A 16,369-nucleotide genomic window follows, 5' to 3' on the forward strand; every position below is an offset into this window, starting at 1 on the left:
GCATTTAATCAACTGAGTTTAGGTATATTATATAATGTGTTAAGATTTATATCTTTATACATATATATATAATTATCTTAAAATATGTCGTTATATATCCAATACTTTATTTGATAAAATAATATTAATAATAGAAGGTTGTAAAATAATAATACTAATAATAATAATAGTAAATAATAATATTGATAGTAAAAGTAATATTAATCATATATATGAACATCTTGATAATGGTAATATTAATAATAATAAGTTATTTATTTTTATAATAAAAACAATAATACTGATAATAATACTTAATACTAATAACGATTATTAATGATTATGATAATTTTACTAATAATGTTAATTTTAAATAAATGATAATTTTAATAATAATAATAATAATAATAATAATAATAATAATAAAAATGATAATAATAATAATAATAATAATAATAATAATAATAATAAATTTATATAATAATGATAATGATAATAAAAATACTAAGGAATTTAAATGGCTACCTCCAAAGAAGCTTTTAACAAAAATATTGTCGCGAACCAGACTCGAACCCCCGACCTCTCGGATAACCGTCACTCCCCTAAACCATTTGGGCCGTGCCCATTTTTCTGTTTTAATATGGATCTCAGATTTATTTAACCCGTATTAGTTTCCATTAACCTTTACTCATCATTAACAACCGTCTTTGCCATCATCTCATAATCATCTATCTATCATCATCACAATCATCCTAATCGTTTCATTACATTATCATCTTATTATCATCATGGATATTATAATTATGCCATAACATCATCATCTAGGTCGTATCATCTATCACCTTTTAATATCATTCTCATGATCACGAAAACATCATATATCATGTATAACATTTCAATCATTACCTAAACATCATCATGTATATCCTAACCATTAATCATTATCACCTACATATCATCATCGTCTATATCAAAAAACCTATCAGAAAACCGAAAACGTCTTGCTCTTACCAGAAGAATCGTTGGTAGTAGTAGAAGATTTGGTTTGGATTAAACTATTGCTATAGCCCAACAGATATCCTCGGCCCAACTAATCGTAATATCAGTCCAACTAAGCATATACCAAACGGCCCAACTAGTATCTGTATGATCTTGGTTCGTAAAAAAATAAATTATTATTCGCTGGTCCATGTACGTGATCCCACTTGTGGCCGTTTGAGTGTCAAAAGAAAAAAAAATATAGTTAACAACAACAAATGACCACTTGTCTTGAATGTAAAGAATTGATGGTTGTAGGAGCCCACGTTTATAGCACCGACACTTTTCTTGCCATTTAATTATCAATCATATTTCTTGCTTTATGAAAGGAATTCACGTGATATCATTTGAGAAAGAGAAGTGGGACAGGCCATTGTTTCGACAGATACAGAAAAGAAGAAATAACAGTAGCAAAACGAGAAGTAATATGTTTGTGAGATGGGTTCATGGGTTCAGTTTTATTATTAATAATTATCACAATAATTAAACTGTCATCATCTTTGTTAATTGGTTCTGTAGTATCGCTGTTAAGACAGAAAAACAGACACGTACTGCAGTAGCAGTAACAATCGAAACAAGTGGTGATGATCAAGTGGGTTCTATAGAATAAATGGGTTTCATGTGGTGAACGTGGTGACTTGACTTGGTGGTGGTGACTGTTATGGTTGATCACGGAAAAATGAAACAGGTTTGAAAGTTTTGGTGATCGATGGGTTTGAGATGAATATAGGTGGTGAAATGAATTGAGGGTTTGTAGGGTAGCGGTGGTGTGGTAAATGAGTTTTGTTTGAGCTAGGTTCTCAAAGGTGATGATGGTGCAATTGAAGGTTCACTTGGTTGTGTGTATGTCAAATAATAGTAGTTGCAACCCGAAACGAGTAACATGATTTGGTTTATGGTCTTGACCATTCAAGAGTCAGGAACAAGTAGCAGTTGTAGTCCGATGTAGCTGTAAGAATCTTGATGGTTATGGTGGTGAGGAATATGTAAATGTAAATATGTATATACTCAGTTTATATCTATATATCCCTATTATATAATAGAGTAGTTGAATAGATAGTGGAGGTAATCAAGTGAAGGTAATCATTCAATCAAGAATAAATTAATAAAAGTTGAGTACGACTCTCAACTGAATTTGGATATGTGTGCGTACTTACTAACTAAATTGTCATGTAACTGTGATGGAATCAAGATTGGATGAAAAGTACCAATTTAATACAGTTAGATAGGTACTGATAACAAAATCGTACGAATGATATGCCCTTTTATTTAATTTAAAATTAATCATAATTAATATGTATATTATTAATAATAATGTTATTATATAATAATAATATTAATTACATAAATTATAATGATAATATTATTAATAAAAATAACAATATTATGATAACATAAAAAAATTTAATAAAAATGATAAGTTTATTAATTAATTAACAATGATAATAATCAAAATGATAATTATAATGATACTAATAATAATACTAATTACATTAATATTGATGTTATTAATGATAATAGTATTAATAATAATAATAATATTATAACAAATCAAATATATCAAATTTCATATTTATGCGTTATATAATAATATTAATAATACTGATATTAATATTAATAATGAATGTATATAATTACTATCATTAATTTGTAATTACTTTTAATATATTAGCATTATCTTTTATTAATTTTGTAATATCTAATAATCATACATTTTATGAACACATCTATTGAATATTAACATTTATAACTGTTACGATATAATAATTATTACTAGGATTCATTTATATCTATTTAATTAAATAGGTTCATAATAATATTATATATTTTTATATATTCATATTAATAGTAACTTAACTATTCTATTTAATATTTTACATTCTAAATTCCAAATTGTTTAAAGTGTATTTTATTAATTCAAAATATTATATATACATTTATACTTATATATTCTTACATATTTGTTACACACAATTGTTCGTGAATCGTCGAAGTCTGGTCGAGGTTAGATAATTACATAAACACAGTTCAACATTTTTGAGATTCAATTTTACAGACTTTTCTTATCGTGTCGAAATCATATCAAGATTAAAGTTTAAATTTGATCGGAAATTTTCGGGTCATCACAGTACCTACCCGTTAAAGAAATTTCGTCCCCGAAATTTGATAGAGGTCGTCATGGATAACAGTAAGAATGTTTTTATGACAAATATGAATTGATAAATAGAGTTTTATCATCATTGAGTAATATGGATAAAATCCTTTGATTTTATGAAGAGTACGAGTGAAGCTATTACCAAAGAGTGAAATGAGTGAGTATAGATTCGTCATATCTTTTGACATAGATAGGGTTGATTTCCAAGTTCAAGAGATTTGGAGAAAATTTTTGTAATAAGATTTGATTCTTTGGTAATCAAGGAAATTAGGATCCGCTTTAAATGCGATCATCCGTTTTGATTGCTTTGTCGAATATTTTGCTATAAATCCACCCCCGTCATTTCCTTAAAACTCACACCTTCCATTCTTTCTCCTTCAACTCATACTTTAAAGCATTCATTAATATGCTCCATCCCGTTCTGATCCTTGATATACTCCTAACTTTCATATCTGTCATTCTTCTCTTTCATCTACCACCAGAGGATTTTATTCACTTCTACTATACTCTTGGGTTTATAGTGTTTGTAGTTCTCCCGTGTCTTTATATTGCTATATGCATCGACATATACGGTTTGTAAATTTTTGGGTGGTTGTTGGGTTTTATATCCTCCATTATACTTCGATGTCCCTGCTTCTGTCTTCTATATTCATTGTCATCCACAGTTAATGTCCTCTCCTATTTGCCGCGGTTTATACCCCCATATATACTTCGAAACTTCATTCTTTCGTTTCCTCTTCTTGCCATTAAGCACCGCATGTAATGGTCCAGAATTCGTAGGTATGAAGTTTTGGATGAACATAATTAATGTTATAAGAAGAAAATCGAAATGGCACGATCTTGATTTGGAAAATTACCAGAATATCCCCAAAAAAGACCGAATCATCAAGAAAAATATTTTCTTGATAGGTTTAGAGATTAAATAGAATGTAAGAGTCGTGTAAATGGCACATGATGACAGTATCATCACGTTCTATTAGAAACTCAGCATGACCTACTGTAATATAATCACGTTGATCAAGTGTCATTATATTATACTAACTCATGCATCAGTTTCCAACACTACTTCAAAAACATTCATATTCGAATTTTTCAGAATTTAGAAACTAACACAGTTTCTTTTATGTTGCAGATATTGCGGAGAGACAAATGATTTCAGATAAGAATGCTTATGAAAATATCTTCAGAAATATCGAGGATATTTATAATGAAAGATACGATGATATCTTAGAATTCCTAATATCGATGGATGATGCAGAAGATTTTCCCGTAAAGGTTTAGATTCAGAAGCAAGGTGTTCGCTAAGATTTCATCAGATACAGAATCTTCAAGATTCTTTATGTACAAGTTCAGTCATTGTGATTTGCCCACAGCTTCCTTCATAGTTTGCTCAATTCGTTTTTCAGTACCCAATTTTCTATCGAACATTCCCAACATTCCATTCTTTATCATCAATCTCTTGGTCATTTAGGTCATCTTACAATTTTTCTATTTCCTCTGCATTTAATGCAGCCATATTTGAATCGTCGGTTATCAATCCGAGGTGGTTTCAGGAGAATTGTGTTTTTAGATGATTAAACGCTGATGGTAATATGGTGGAATATTAAAGGTTTCTCGGTAACAAAGGCGAAAAGTCAACGTATGTATCAAAGTTATAATAAGGTTGTTTTCGAATGGGAAAATCGAAGTTGACTTGCTGGAGCTGTGACAAAATTTTCTATCTCGAACAGGAGTTGCAAAGTTATTTCCGGTAATAACAATGCTAAAGGAGCTAGCACATATACATGTTAAACGTTTAATCAGGTTCCGAGTGTTTTCATGTGTATAACTATATGCATAATCTTTCTTTTCGTAGATGAAGTGCGGTTGGTTCATCCTCCCGATTGAGGTTTTTTCAAGAATTACGAAAGGTTTGAACGCAGATTGTAATCGTCAAGATACAAATGAGGTTTAAGATGAAATCAAGTGACAATTTGAAGTATTGTTTCGTTTCATATGTTATAATAAATATTTTAATTCATTTTAATTCATTTTAATTGTCCACTGTTGGTAGTCCTTAGTTGATTAGTCCACAGTTAGCTAGGAACAGTTAGCTAGGATTTTGTTAGCGTTGATTCTTAACAAAATTTTTCAAAGTTAATTTGTTTGTTTCTAACAAATTTTATTCCGCCAAATGTTTTCTTCATTATGCCACTTGTTGGATTCTGATAGGTCAAAATCTAAATATGAAATTTGAATGGAAATGGTTATTCTGTGGTGAACGGATTTATTTATCTGTGGATGTAAGTAGGATAGTAAATGACTGTTGAATCCGATTCTAAGAATGTACAGTGTAACTTATTAATGTGAAATCTTAAATATTCCTCGGGTATTACCTACCTGTTAAAATATTTTCGCCATTAACAGTTTGTACCAAAGAATTTTCAATCACATTCTTTATGAAAATATATATACATATATATTTTCTTCAGATGTAATCATGGATTTAATGAGTCAATATAATATTAGACTCATTTGATTTTCGATTTGAGCTAGAATAAGTAATCTCTAAAACTATTAGGATCCACATATTCTTCGCAGAATATTGATGAGGTTATGGATCAATACTTCATCGTTAATTATTAGGATCCACATATTCTTCGCAGAATATTAATGAAGTTATGGATCAATACTTCATTGCTCATTGCTGTTGGTACTCCTTGGTATCTATGGTGTGTATGATGTTGATGTTCGTGGGACAGATTGTGAAATTGAGGCTTGAAATGCGGATGTTGTTGTTGGTGGTACTGTTGGTGCCGGTAATGTTGCTGAAGCTGGTACATTTTCACCATATTTTTCAAGACTACAACTCGGGTGCGAAGATCGTTGACTTATTACTCTGGAATGATTGTCGGTAGGAACGAGCGAGTGAATAAGGTTTTGAATTTGAGATAGTATATAATCATAGCAAGAAATTCGGAAAATGAGGGTGAAAATGGTGTTTCTAATAAGTTCACTGGTAAGTGTTTCAGGTTCTTCGCCAAGAGGTGAATTCGGTTGATGGAAAGGATCGCCTTCTTCGTGTCTCCATTGATTAAGTCAACTACGAACTCATCAGATGAATTGGGGATGGCTGATTGATTGATTCATTCTGGTGACGTTGCCTTTGGAGCTGGAGTGGGACTCCATGTCGGAATCCGAGGGATTTGAACTAGTTGTGAGTTCCATTTCGTACGATTGAATAAAGGATTTTTCGTTATGAAATGATTTTCGACTATCGGATGATATTCTAATTACATAGAATACCTATACATAGTACAGAAGATCCCGTAGATTACGAAGGAATTTACGGAATATGTCAGGCAAAGTTTACAGTAACAGATACGCTAAGATATGGATTAGCAGATATGCTAAGATATGAATTTTTGTCTATTCACTATTCATGCAGTCAATGCAGTAAGATGTGTTTAGACTAAGAATGGTAAGCAGGTAATTTTTGACAAGAATGATAAGCAAAACTTTTGACATGCAGACCAGGTTCAAGTCCAGACTTAATAATATAACCTAACAACTACTAGGTCGAAGTCCAGACTTCACTAATGCATCCTAACAACTAGCTGTTAGTCACACTAATGCAGGCTCACTAATGCATCCTAACAACTACCTGTTAGACACACTAATGCAGACTCATTAATGCATCCTAACAACTACCTGTTAGACACACTAATGCAGACCTGGTTCGCTAAGACCACCGCTCTGATACCACCTGTGATGCCCCGACCAAATCCATATGGATGAGAACATTACATATGATTACATCGTGAGGTATTTGACCTCTATATGATACATTTTACAAACATTGCATTCGTTTTTAAAATTCAAACTTCCATTTCATCGAAAGTTGACAGGTATGCAAACCATTTCATAATATCCAACTATAAATGACCTAATCCGTCATTTACTAAATAATAATCTCTAAAGAACTTCAACGACTCGAATGCAACATCTTTTGAAATATGTCATGAATGACTCCAAGTAATATCCTTAAAATGAGTTAATGCACAGCGGAAGATTTCTTTCAAACCTGAGAATAAACATGCTTTCAAGTGTCAACCAAAAGGTTGGTGAGTTCATTACTTTATAGTAATCATTTCATTTTCATCATTTTAATAGACCACAAGATTTTAAATATTATAAAACGTGCAGAAGTCCCATTCCAACTGCACAAAAAAAAAATATCTTTCATATGAAGAACACCTGGTGAGGATTCAAAATATAATAGTAACCATCTGTGCCGGTCTTTCACCCCATGGCTGAATACATGTGCCTTCAAAATATAGAACCTATGTGCCGGTCTTTACACCCCACGGCTGAACACATGTTTATAAAATATAGGACAACCGATGCCAAAATGTCATAAATAAAAAACCATCCACCCGGCTCGGGAGCTTATACGCTCTAACGGAAACCGGGGGCTAATGCGTGTCATAATAATCAACCCCAATCCCAGATAATTCTATCATAGAATGCAGTTAAGGTACTTATGTCTATTGCATCAAACATTTATAAAAGCGCATGTATTCTCAGTCCCAAAAATGTAAAGAGTAAAAAGGGAATCAAATGAAACTCACCTAATGTATTTTGTAGTAAAAATACATATGACTATATTGAACAATGCAGGGTTGGCCTCGGATTCACGAACCTATATTAGTATTTAGATTAATATTTATCGCATTTAATCAACTGAGTTTAGGTATATTATATAATGTGTTAAGATTTATATCTTTATACATATATATATAATTATCTTAAAATATGTCGTTATATATCCAATACTTTATTTGATAAAATAATATTAATAATAGAAGGTTGTAAAATAATAATACTAATAATAATAATAACAAATAATAATATTGAAAGTAAAAGTAATATTAATCATATATATGAACATCTTGATTATGGTAATATTAATAATAATAAGTTATTTATTTTTATAATAAAAACAATAATACTGATAATAATACTTAATACTAATAACGATTATTAATCATTATGATAATTTTACTAATAATGTTAATTTTAATTAAATGATAATTTTAATAATAATAATAATAATAATAAAAATGATAATAATAATAATAATAATAATAATAATAATAATAATAATAATAATAATAATAAATTTATATAATAATGATAATGATAATAAAAATACTAAGGAATTTAAATGGCTACCTCCAAAGAAGCTTTTAACAAAAATATTGTCGCGAACCGGACTCGAACCCCCGACCTCTCGGATAACCGTCACTCCCCTAAACCGTTTGGGCCGTGCCCATTTTTCTGTTTTAATATGGATCTCAGATTTATTTAACCCGTATTAGTTTCCATTAACCTTTCCTCATCATTAACAACCGTCTTCTCCATCATCTCATAATCATCTATCTATCATCATCACAATCATCCTAATCGTTTCATTACATTATCATCTTATAATCATCATGGATATTATAATTATGCCATAACATCATCATCTAGGTCGTATCATCTATCACCTTTTAATATCATTCTCATGATCACGAAAACATCATATATCATGTATAACATTTTGATCATTACCTAAACATCATCATGTATATCCTAACCATTAATCATTATCACCTACATATCATCATCGTCTATATCAAAAAACCTATCAGAAAACCGAAAACGTCTTGCTCCTAACAGAAGAATCGTTGGTAGTAGTAGAAGATTTGGTTTGGATTAAACTATTGTTATAGCCCAACAGATATCCTCGGCTCAACTAAGCGTAATAGCAGTCCAACTAAGCAAATACCAAACGGCCCAACTAGTATCTGTATGATCTTGGTTCGTAAAAAAAAAATATTATTCGCTGGTCCACGTACGTGATCCCACTTGTGGCCGTTTGAGTGTCAAAAGAAAACAAAAAAAAAAATAATATAGTTAACATCAACAAATGACCCCTTGTCTTGAATGTAAAGAATTGATGGTTGTAGGAGCCCACGTTTATAGCACCGACACTTTTCTTGCCATTTAATTATCAATCATATTTCTTGCTTTATGAAAGGAATTCACGTGATATCATTTGAGAAAGAGAAGTGGGACAGGCCATTGTTTCGACAGATACAGAAAAGAAGAAATAACAGTAGCAAAACGAGAAGTAATATGTTTGTGAGATGGGTTCATGGGTTCGGTTTTATTATTAATAATTATCACAATAATTAAACTGTCATCATCTTTGTTAATTGGTTCTGTAGTATCGCTGTTAAGACAGAAAAACAGACACGTACTGCAGTAGCAGTAACAATCGAAATAAGTGGTGATGATCAAGTGGGTTCTATAGAATAAACGGGTTTCATGTGGTGAACGTGGTGACTTGACTTGGTGGTGGTGACTGTTATGGTTGATCACGGAAAAATGAAACAGGTTTGAAAGTTGTGGCGATCGATGGGTTTGAGATGAATATAGGTGGTGAAATGAATTGAGGGTTTGTAGGGTAGTGGTGGTGTGGTAAATGAGTTTTGTTTGAGCTAGGTTCTCAAAGGTGATGAAGGTGCAATTGAAGGTTCACTTGGTTGTGTGTATGTCAAATAATAGTTGTTGCAACCCGAAACGAGTAACATGATTTAGTTTATGGTCTTTACCGTTCAAGAGTCAGGAACAAGTAGCAGTTGTGGTCCGATGTAGCTACAAGAATCTTGATGGTTATGGTGGTGAGGAATATGTAAATGTAAATATGTATATACTCAGTTTATATCTATATATCCCTGTTATATAATAGAGTAGTTGAATATATAGTGGAGGTAATCAAGTGAAGGTAATCATTCAATCAATCAAGAATAAATTAATAAAAGTTGAGTACGACTCTCAACTGAATTTGGATATGTGTGCGTGATTACTAACTAAATTGTCATGTAACTGTGATGGAATCAAGATTGGAGGAAAAGTACCAATTTAATACAGTTAGATAGGTACTGATAACAAACTCGTACGAATGATATGCCCTTTTATTTAATTTAAAATTAATAATAATTAATATGTATATTATTAATAATGTTATTATATAACAATAATATTAATTACATAAATTATAATGATAATATTATTAATAAAAATAACAATATTATGATAACATAAAAAAAATTTAATAAAAATGATAAGTTTATTAATTAATTAACAATGATAATAATCAAAATGATAATTATAATGATACTAATAATAATACTAATTACATTAATATTGATGTTATTAATGATAATAGTATTAATAATAATAATATTATAACAAATCAAATATATCAAATTTCATATTTATGCGTTATATAATAATATTAATAATACTGATATTAATATTAATAATGAATGTATATAATTACTATCATTAATTTGTAATTACTTTTAATATATTAGCATTATCTTTTATTAATTTTATAATATCTAATAATCATACATTTTATGAACACATCTATTGAATATTAACATTTATAACTGTTACGATATAATAATTATTACTAGGATTCATTTATATCTATTTAATTAAATAGGTTCATAATAATATTATATATTTTTATATATTCATATTAATAGTAACTTAACTATTCTGTTTAATATTTTACATTCTAAATTCCAAATTGTTTAAAGTGTATTTTATTAATTCAAAATATTATATATACATTTATACTTATATATTCTTACATATTTGTTACACACAATTGTTCGTGAATCGTCGAAGTCTGGTCGAGGTTAGATGATTACATAAACACAGCTCAACATTTTTGAGATTCAATTTTACAGACTTTGCTTATCGTGTCGAAATCATATCAAGATTAAAGTTTAAATTTGATCGGAAATTTTCGGTTCATCACACTTAAGTTAGATCCTAAGTTATAGAACTTGGATCTTCACTTTAATGAAACTAAAAGTTATGAAACTTAGATTTTCAACTTGTAAAATGTATATAAGCTTATAAGCTCTTGTTTAAACAAATTTGGAAGACCATAAGCTATAGAAACTTAGATCCAACATAAGTGTATGAAGTTATAACTAGAAAGTTATACTTCCATGTTCTTGAACTTGTAAAGTTAACTTTTAGTTTCAAGATTTATGAGATCAAGATTAACTAGTAATACTTGACCAAATTAACAACATCACAACTTTAAAGTACTTACAAAAGAAAGAATTAAACTAAAGTACAAGTATTATGTTCATGTTTGTTTCATACTTAGGAAGATTCAAATCAAAGTTTGGATCTTAGGATTTAAGTCTACAAAACATGAACACAAGTATGATTATGAAACTTATGAACTTTAAATCTTGAAAACATTTAAATGTAGAACCATAAACTAACAAGTTTAGATTCTTGTTCTTGGTTCTTCATCAAACAAAAGATGGTAGTAACCAAGATTACATGATGATACAAGTTAGAAAACTTGATCTTTAACAACAACAAACAACAAGCAACAAATCAAATAAGAATGATGATGTTTAGATGGCGGTTTTAAGGAAGAAAAAAAAAGAAAATAAAGCTTGTTACTTACAAAGTTTGAGAGAAAAGATGAGAGAAAAAGATGGTGTAAGTATGTGTGTGAAAGAAATGAAGTAATACTAGTGTATAAGTAACAAATAAAAAGAAAATTGAATCTCCCTCCCCTTGCACAATGGTGGACGGTTTCTAGGGCCAAAAGAGGAAGTCAAATTTGCAACTTTCAAGTATTGGAGAATGGTGTAAGCTTAAAATGGTAATAAAGTTAAATGCATGGGAGCTTGGTGCAAGCATGCTTGTGATAAGTCTCTTCATACTTAACTTAATTAATCTAGTTCTTAACCTTAATGAGTCATTAGCATGATGTTGGGCTCCTAATAGTCCATTAAGAAAAATAGGGTGGGCTTCCAAGTCTATTAACATGAGTCCATGTAAGTAAGTAACAATTTAAATAAACAAAGCTCAAGTAATTAACCACTAACATTAGTTAATTAAAAATGATTAATAATAATTAACCATGAACGTAAATAATATTCCAAATATTATTCGTGAAAAGTACGTGTGTCACAAAGACAAGTCGGACCATGAAAAGTTAAATACGGTAACAAGTAAATGTAGAAAAAATACATTTAATAAAGCTCAAGTAATTGTTATAATAAATAACAATCAAGTTTACGCAGTCATAATATTCCAATGACGACAAAAGTTTAACGCGTACCAAGTACGTATCTCGTTTAAAATGATAAGTGACACCAACGGTCGTAAAAGTATTCGGGGATCAAGTTAAGTGATTACACACTTAATAGCACGTAGTAAGATATTAATGAGAGTAATTAATCATGATAAAAGATTCCAGAGCATAAGCTAGCTCAGTACGCACAAATACGCAGTTTCGTGAAAGCACAAAAGCAAGTCGAAAAAGCCGGGCCGTTACATTACCCACCTGTTAAAGAAAATTTCGTCCCAAAATTTTGAGGAGTGACCAACAATGGTACCATATTTGAATAAGAAGGAGCGTATCAAAGTCCCGTGAGACTCGTGGGCTTAGAAGTGAGTTATTTACCTTGAAAGGTACTTCGGCGTATGAAAGTAAGAATAGGTATATGCCATAAATTAAGTCTCTTGTCCTACAAGATCGACAAATTGATTTCGTTTCTGTTTAACATGAGTATGTCATCTGAATATATATCCACAAAAGGAAAGATGGTGTTTTTAGTCTTACAGGCATCTTCAGTAAGCTGGATGCGTGAAATACATCATGAATTATTCTAAGCTCATCTAAAACATTGAGCGCATATGTCGCAATATAAGCTGACAGGTAGAATGGAAGACATAGTGATTACAACCATGCGATTTGATGTCTGGATAGTGTTAGCCACGAATTTTACTAACCCCTTGATTTCGGAAGGAGGCCATAGGCATAAAGAACCTGATTCTTAAGAATGTTTGCAATCCATAATTACTTATAGTGCCTTCAGAATGGTCTGAACGAACAATGAAAGATATCACATAGTTTAACATACTGTATGTGAACTTATCCTTGGATGAAATGAAAACACAGTTCCATAATGTAAGTTTATCCTTTCAGTTACATATTGAAGTTAGGGTTAACATTAACTAGGACAACAGATAGTTGCAACCACGAAGGAAGAAATATATAGAGTATCCACATCAGTGCGGCAAATGTTTTAAGCAGTCCCTTCCCAAAGGGATAACAAGATTCATAGGTTCTCAAAGTATCTTACATTACATTTCTGAAAGAGAATCGCACGAAAGGTGTGATCTTTGAACGAGAGTGAACTCTTCGAGGGTTCGTTTTGAATTTATCCTTATACTTAAGGGGATGGGCGGATGAGAAGATACGTGAACCCTTAGTCCTAAAGAATGGTTTACTCCGAGTGAAGAGAATCCCCAAAAATGATTCATGTAACTCTACATACAGATTTATAGAGATGAGGTTTACGAGGGTGTTACAATTTTTCGTGAAGTATTGAGAACAGAAACCCTCCTCGTGCCTTTCCTACAATAGAGTGACCACTGAGTGTACCTCAGAAAACTGATTTATTAGCCCGCGCTTTTGTCATGTCTAACCTTAAAAGGAACATTTTATGGATGCGAAGATTTTCTAACAAATTTTATTAAACTGCCATCCAAAGTGGCTCAAGAGTTTTTAACAAAGATCTTAATGGAAAGCTTCATCCCTAACGGAGGGCGAGAAGAAGTGTGATCCATACATGGTGTAGTCTAATACAAAAACCTTTAATAAAATCAACCAAGGAAGTTTTGAAAAACCTTTAAACGTTTGATGCGACAACATAAACGGAACGAAGTTCTTAGTAAATTTAGAAGTAGGTACAACGTGTACCATTTTGCACAAAACTATTTGACTTAAGTTTAATAACTCGATAAAGGAGCGATTTTTAAATAATTTGAAGATATAACTTAGCATGTACTAACCAAAATAAGTAAAGGTAAATTTATTAACTTGATTATACATACATATATGATTTTATAAATCGCATAAGTGACAGAAAAATTTTATTACTTTCATTTGTCCATAAATCCCGTGAGGAAAGTGCGAATAATTCAACGTGTAAAATTTTTGATAAACATAGCTTTTCGTATTTTAGTGGTTGCGATTTGAAAAAAAAAATTGAATGGAGAATCTTTAAATCATCGGGTGACAAGTTACTAGGTAATGAAAACTAATGACATAAATGTAGTTTTGATAATTATCAGGACATAAGTCTTTGGGCCCAAAATGTTCATGTGTGAAGCCGTTGCTAAAAGGTGAGGTATGAAGGCTAGAGCATGAGGACGAGAAGTTAATTGCTTCTTGACTTTGCAAAATTCCAAATAAGTCATGACTAATAATAAAGTCGTAATACTGATGGTGTTAATATCACTAAATGAGAGTTTCTTGGAATGAGTCAGGACTTAGAGTCATGTAAGAAAGAGCATTGTTCCAACAGGTGTGGTGAAATAGATCCATTGGGTAACGCAATAATTTTGAATGGTGTAAGTGTTAGTGGATGCCCGAAGGCCTTGCATGACGTGGTAGTCAGTGCCTTTATCACATACACATGAATCTCTCGATTTCGATGGTTATAAAGTCTTCATGATGACTTGAATACGGATAAGCAACGAAAAATTTTATATAATAAGCAATGAAAGTTTTATAGAAATTGTTTATGGTGACAATGTAAGAGAAGAAACGAAGTTCTTAGTAAATTAGGGTTATGTACAACACGTACTATTCAAAGTATAATATCTTTTGAATAAAAGATTTGATTTGTAAAAGTGAAAGTGAAGTTTCATATGTATTTGTCAAAAATAAGTAATCATTTACTTTATTTTATATAACGTATACGATTTCAAAAATTTGCATGAAAGGAAAATAAAATAAATTTACTTTTATAAAACCTTGAGAGGATCGTTGCGTAAAATAGTGGGTGAAAAATTTTTGGCAAACAAAATTTTCATATTTCGGAGGTTACAAGTTGGAAAAAGATTGATGAGGATCGAGTAAAAGATTTTTTTTTTTTAAATTTCAGGTTATATTTGAGCAAAATTGTTACGAGGTAATGAAAACTGTTGGATTTAAATGTGGTTGATGACTATTAGTAGGGCACAAGTCCTTTGACCAAAAATTCTTAAGTGTGAAGTTGTTGCTTATAAGTGAGATACGAATGGGAGGGTATGAGGATGAGAATGAACCGCTCATTGATTTTGGAAAATTTCAAACTGTTATGACTAATATCGAAGTGAGAAGGATGATGGTATGACTATCATCGAATAAGAAATCTCTCGGGATAAGTTAGGATTCAGAGTCGCGTAAGAATGAGTATCAAATAGGATTCTTGGGTAATCTTTAATATAGAATTTGAATTGCTGAAGTGACGGAATACAATTTCATTTATGTATCGTTGTGCAAGTTTGTCCATTGTATCGGCTTCTTTCATGGCTAGAAGGTGAGCAGATTTGGTGAGGCGGTCAACAATAACCCAGATAGTGTCCTAACCGCCTTACCGTCTTTGGTAGCTTAGTGATGAATTCCTTCCCATTTCCATTGTGGGATTTCGGGTTGTTGTCATGCAACTAATAAGGTTCAGCTTTCGGGCTACTTCTCTTCCCGTGATAGTTCACCATTCTCGCGAGGTATACGAATAAATTTTCTCACTATAAATAAATTCCGCTTTCATCCTTGAAATCTAGTCTGCTCCAACCATTTCATCAAGCTTCCTAACTTGATGAGTATTAGGTTAATCCTAAAGTCCATTCCAACCAAATCTTATTATACTATCGCAAAAAATTCTATCCGCCTTCTCAAATAACATCTGCTTGTACGTAGGTAACTAATCCTTTCCAACTACTACATTAAAACTTCCAAGTTTTGTTGACATGAGGTCATCTCCAAATGACCCACCTGTTAATTGTAAGGTACTACCTTAAATCATTCCTCTATCTCTGCCAGCTTACCATTAGCTTATTCTATAGAATACTTAACTGTCATGGTTGTTAATGGCTTATTATTCATAACACTAAGATTCTTAGATATAAGGTTTCTATCACTCCAGTATTAAACAACCTTGAGATGATAAAGCGTTGTGATGAAACGTAACCTAACTAAAATCAGGATTCATGCGAGTTTCCATAACTAAGATAACGATTGCTCTACCGCAAGTCAGTACAAAGTTTTTCCTATTTGAGAACTTTTTC

This window comes from Rutidosis leptorrhynchoides, chromosome 1 (assembly GCF_046630445.1).
Source record: "Rutidosis leptorrhynchoides isolate AG116_Rl617_1_P2 chromosome 1, CSIRO_AGI_Rlap_v1, whole genome shotgun sequence".
Classification (NCBI taxonomy): Eukaryota; Viridiplantae; Streptophyta; class Magnoliopsida; order Asterales; family Asteraceae; genus Rutidosis; species Rutidosis leptorrhynchoides.